The 6,000-nt window shown below is 39.3% G+C and overlaps 1 protein-coding gene across 1 annotated transcript in view; it reads left to right on the top strand.

Annotated features, from left to right (window-relative positions):
* Positions 1-244: 244 nt before the first annotated feature.
* LOC122801241 (FERM, ARHGEF and pleckstrin domain-containing protein 2-like) overlaps positions 245-6,000 on the top strand; it is a 611,801-nt gene continuing 606,045 nt past the window's right edge. The window contains exon 1 of the mRNA XM_044070792.1: positions 245-389. The gene's annotated coding sequence lies outside the window, so the exon portion shown is untranslated. The remainder of the gene's footprint in view (positions 390-6,000) is intronic.

Genomic DNA, 6,000 nt, shown 5'->3' with positions numbered 1-6,000 from the left:
AGGTTGGGTAAATGAATATCTTGTACTACAGACTCCTCGTCCAGTGTTTTGATATACTTCAGTGCGTAGGCTCAACCTTTATCCTGTATTTGTCACGGAAACAAACACTTTTTAAAAAAATTAAAATGTAACCAAGGAAAAGAAAAATACCAACAACAAGATTCATTAGTACGTTCACAGCCTTCAAGTCATTCACGCCGTTCGACGCTTTACAATCTGACAGATTGTCCGCATTCAGCTGGGAGTAATGGTTTACCTGGAGGCTGGAGCGCGGATGACGTCTCACGGACAAATAGACGCTAAGCACGCGCGTGCTGTCCTTGTACTCTGTACTTGTAGTTTCCCCGAAGAGCAGTTCTAGTGGTGGAGTAATGGGCTGGATGTGTTAGGTAAGTCTGTGATTCTAGGATATTAAGTAGTTTGGTAATTTAGATTCTTTAAGTAGGTCAAGTACCGAGGCTGATCAGGAGGTTTCATACGTAAGCTGCTGAGTATACTTTCTGCAAAGATTAGGTTAAAGTATCTTTTGTGTAGTGTGACTATTCGTAGTAAAGTTTTCCCTTGGAAGAAAGTTGAAAGCTGGAGTAGTGATAGTATGTCATGTTTTCCCCATGCGAGGCCCAGTTCTTTCATCGTTCAGTTAGCTTTTTCCTTGAATAAAACGCCAGAAACTGGGGGGCGGTGGTTGGGCTCAAAATTGGGGATACTCCCAGTTTGTGGGTCGCGGGGCGGTCTATGGGATAATCAGTTGTATCAGGGAGTAGCGTTTGGGGGTCAGTTCTATTTGTATTTATTTATTGGGGGTGGGTGCTGCCTCATTGCCTTATACATTACTGTCCCGGTGTTTTAAGACGCGTACCATGAACTTGTTCTTTTGACGGTTCCAGACGTTTGTAGTTAAATGAGGAGGAGGAGGAGACTGGAATCCTACGAGGGAGGGTGTGAGGAATTTTTTTCTTTTGCCCCAGTTTTGTTTTATTATTATGCATTTTTGAGAATTCGTGTTTTTCTTTAGGCGTTTTGCTTCTTGTTCATAGTTCTGCTGGTGTGCATTTTAAGATAAACTGTCTTTTGACAGCAGCAACAACAGTGCTTACGTTGCTTTGTAGGGAGTTAGAAAAGAGCAGCTGGAACGTGAGCATGTTTTACTGTTAACCATGTTATAAAAAGGCTACTGTTAAAGAAAATATTTTAATGTTTGCTAGTACGGGACGGAGGCGGTCCTTGTTTTGAACGCTAATGAAATTGGAAACTGAACATTTTCATAAATGCAAACACTAAATATTGTAGACTTTGTCTCCGGGACAGTCAAACCAATTTAAAATGTGATGCAAGTCTGTCAACACACCCTGAATTTCTGCAGTACTTATTCATATTTAAAATAATTGAAACTAGAGGCCTGTGTAAGTGAAGAAAGTCAGAAGTTTGCATTTATGATGTGGTTGTTTAGAGCAAACATTTTTACGTTTGTGACATACTTTTGCATTCTGTGTAGTTTTGTGGAGAGCCGATGACTTTTAAGAGTTTTGCTATTGGTTTTGGTACCGTTCACTCCATTTGTTCAGCACGGCTGTCAATTATTCTTATTGTATTCTAATCTTCCCAGATCATGCTTTGATTGTAACAATTTGACGGTCTCATGAGCAGGAGAAACAAAGAGCCTATTCAGTAAACCTGTTGCCCTTGCTTAACAGCTTTTTACTATTTTGTATATTCTGTATTGAACAGTGATGCGTTTTCAGGTTATTGTAGATATAAATTATTGCAAGCTAAAACTATGTACAGTATTGTAGTGTTTGGTTTATTTTGGAGCACTGAATATTCTTATTTAGGTTAAGGTGAAAGTCTAATGTTTTTGATTATTGGCTGTTACGACTTGCTAATTGTTTCAGGTATCCAATGTAATCTGGAATGATTATTGAAATTCCAGGCAAAGTATTCTGCCAGGGAATGGTATTCCAACTGCAAAGGGATTGTAAAGAATGTTTTTTTTTTTTTTCATAAAACAGCCACCTTATACGTGGAATAAATGTTTAAGTAGCTCTTTCTTTCAAAGAATTTAACACATTTCAATGTTACAGCTGCAAAGTTAGTGAAAGTGTTTGTGTTATATTGTGAAGAGTGCTGGATAATGTAAAACCCTGGAAGTTTTTTCTTTCTTATTGAATCAAGGGAGATGGAAATTCTTCATTTCTAGAGACTTTAAACTTAAGATGAATAGTGAAGAAAGGTGTTTATAGGGATGAGATGGTGTTAATCAGATGTAAGTAGGGTAAAGAGGAAGTGAAAACAGATCAACCATGTAATCCCTTTCATGTAGTAAATAAGTGGAAACTTATATACAGTGTTTGGTACATTTTAACTTTCTTCTAGAGAGAGAGAAAAAAAAAGTATTTTTTCTCGCTTGCATCATTCACTATAGAAACTACCTAGAAATTAATTCTTGCTTATGTATGCCTATTTGCATTCTTGTATGTACACTTGTTTACTCGTATGTTTTCTTATGTGGAGCATTTCACTCTGGGCCGCCCCTGAAAATGGGCCTGTGTCCAGTCTGACTTCCCCGGTTAACAAATGTGAAATAAAAAAAATATATATCTTTTAGAAAGATAGTGCATTTGAGTTTGTGGTCTTGAGTATTACTGAAGTTCCTCCGTATTGTGCTTCCAACATGCCTTATGGGGTTACAGCTTACAGAAGTGTTCAGTGGGGCACGGTCTTGTCTGTAGTATTGGTCTGGGACAGTGCTTGTAATTTGCAAACAAATCCTGACTGGTGTTCTTCTGGCAATATGTATTGCTTGCTTAATAACTGAGTATTTACGTTTTGGATTATCATTTTGTTTTTCTAAGTAGTGGTCTCTCATCAGTACTATAGTATTGTGTATAATATACTAATATGGACTGTGGAGTTCCATTTCCGTGAGTTTACTTTGACTCATGCCTACCTTCATTCTATGCTTTCTCGTGTGCATAGTCTTAGCCTATTGCCTTTTTTATCTATATTTCACCCATTTATTTGTATTGAAGTATTTTCATGCAGTTAGCCTCACTGTTGTCTTTTAATTTCGTAAGTCTGTCTTAAAATATTTGCACGGTGCAGCTTTCTAGAATATACATTACTCCATATTTTTCTCTTTGTCATTCCTATTTTCCACTTCAACTATTTTTAGGTCCAGCTAAGTACATAGAGATTTGATGTACGTTTTCCTGTGGGCTCCATGGTGCTTGAACAGAATTTGTATTTAGTAGCAGAAGTGTGGGTGTGGTGATAGTTTATTTTTTAAATAATTCTCTGCAACCAATACCAAATCCTTCTGAACCACTTCATTTGTTATCATGGGTGTACTTCGAGACTTCGATGTACACAAACTTCAAACAGCTAATGATCTTGTAAGATCAAAAGCCATAAACAATGATGAAACAAAACGCTTTTTTGGGGGGAGCCCCCTTGCACCCCTATACCACCCACTAATTATATCACAACTCTGAGCTCCCTCTACAGTAGGGAATGTGCAAAATTCCACAGTCCCCACCGTGCTCAATTTTATGTGGACTTGACACTGGCAGAAGTGATCAAATGACTTGTGGTCACTTCTGCTGGTGTTAAAATAAGTTTGGAACTGTGAGTGTTTGATTATACGGAATGATTTCATCACTATTACCCCCCTCCCCAAGAACACCACTGCCACAATCTAAAAGCGAAATGGCTTCCTGTTAGTCAACTTCCTACTTTGAACACAACTCTTTTTTTAAGTTGCTGCTTCTCAAAAGTTCCCCGCTAAACCCAATTGAAAGACTCCACATGCAACCTGTCACCTAAAATAGTCAGTAAACTCTCCATCTCCCCACTCTGATCAAACATCCAGTCCACTAAGCATATCTTCTTCATACCAGCGACAACTTTCACATCTTCAGAAAGGATGTAGAATTTCACCTACTTCAGCAAACCAAATCTTATCCCTAAAGGGATCAATCGCATCATTTCCTCTCAGTACTGTACTATCCCTTCCCCTTACTCCTGTACTGAAAACTCGCTGCTATTTCCACATCAAACAAATTGTCTTACTTGTGCCTTATTTTTTATACCGTATTTTACCTATAACAGTTTTTGTCTAAGATTACCAAGTACTTTTTTGCAGGTGTGCCACCCGAGCTATGTTTGATAATGGTCAAGTTAGATCAATGCACTTCCCCAATCCACAAATATAAAGTAAGTACAGCACAAGTACTTTGGGTCAGTCGTACTACAAATACTGTAAAATGCTGATTTCTTTGTATTAGCACTGTAAATCCTACTTCTCATGGTTCACATTGTAACTACTAAAGTGTATTCTAACATTACTGATACCGATTCCTGTTTTGCTGGTGTGAAATTTATGTGACTGTTTTAATTTCTACTGCCTTTGCGAGTTCCTAGTACTACTGCCTGTACGTATTTTTCACCTTGGCTGTGTCTGCAAATGAGCAGAAATGTGTGAGCATCAACAGAGAATCTTAAGTTTGATTACATTGGATGGAAAGTCTGGATTGTGAGGAAACTAGCTTTTTTGCGATAAAAGATGTAACACAGTTGTTAGTGGGTCAGTAGATAGCATGCTGACCTTTAATTTTTCAGAGAATTATGGGTTCTCTCCTAAGACCAGGTGTTTGTTTATTCCAGTACTGACACTGGAGTACTGCATTAGGGAGCGGTTGCTCTCCTGAGACGCTGTCCTTTTAGATGACAGAGAAACTCAAGTCCCAGCTGCCTGACATAGTGGCAGGGTCAGGTAGATCCCAGGGAATTACTGTTGTCCTTGCTAATTTTCCAGTAGCTAGTATGAATACCACTTGTGGTCTCCTGTGAAAATAGCCCATTCCTACTTTGACTAACCTGGTCAACAAAAATCATTTCATAAATTAAAAAAAAAAAAAAAATGATATGATATAGGGATGTTTTATTGCAGGTGGCTCAGTGGTATTTAAGGACTGCAGGGCACTTTTGATAGCTGGGCCTGTTTGGTTTTAATGTATTTTATATAGCCACATTATTTTTAGGTTTTTTCAATACTTGTAAAAATAAATGTAGTGAAGCAGTTGCAGTGCTTTCCGTTACAGCAGGTAGGCTGTACTGAAAGTAAGTCACAAGCTTTGTAGTAGACGAAACAGTGTGGAATGTGATGGTTTAGTAGGTAACGAAAGTTTTTTGTTCCATTTTGTTTGTACTTGCACACGTACAGTACCATTGGAAAATTTTCCAAATGTCTTCCTTGCTGTATTCAAAATTGCTGAAAGGTGTTATTTGACATTATAAACTGGCTGAGGTTCATGTTGGGTTAACTTGTAAATGTTTAAAGTGGATTTCACGCAAAATTCAAAGCAGACATATAGACCCACATACGCTGAAGCACTTCAATGTCGTCGTCTTCTTTTGGCTTTTCCCGGTTAGGGGTCGCCACAGCGGATCACCTGTCTGCTCATGATTGGCAGTGGAGTTTTACGGTGTCGTGTTGCCAGTCTGGCACCCATCCTTCCACAGAAGGCACATTCATTCTCGCCTATGGCCAATTTATTGTCCAATCCACCTGCAGCATGTCTTTGGGATGTGGGAGGAAATCGGAGCACTCGGAGGAAACCTACGTGAGGACATGCAGACTCCACAGAAGGCACCCCAGCTGGGGATTGAACCGGAGATCCTCTTACTGTGAGGTGGCAACGCTAACCGCTGCACCACCGTGGCCACCCTATGCTGAAAGCACTTCAGTGTAACCTTCCTAAACCACAAATACTTTAGACAAAGTATACGTAACAAATACTCTCAGCAGCCCCAAATGCACTCTTTCAAAACAACACCCACATAAATGCATACAGCCACATCTCATGGAGGCTCTTCCCGTAGGCCCATAAGGCAAGCCGTCACACAATCCAATGTTCTGATCATTGGTGTCTCCATCTTGAGACACACTGATGTGCCACTCACCAGGCTGAGTAAGGAGAAGGTCCTGGTTAGTTGCTTAAC

Source organism: Protopterus annectens, chromosome 4.part1, assembly GCF_019279795.1.
Source record: "Protopterus annectens isolate FY-2018-M chromosome 4.part1, PAN1.0, whole genome shotgun sequence".
Classification (NCBI taxonomy): Eukaryota; Metazoa; Chordata; order Ceratodontiformes; family Protopteridae; genus Protopterus; species Protopterus annectens.
This window is presented reverse-complemented; position numbering and strand designations above follow the sequence as displayed.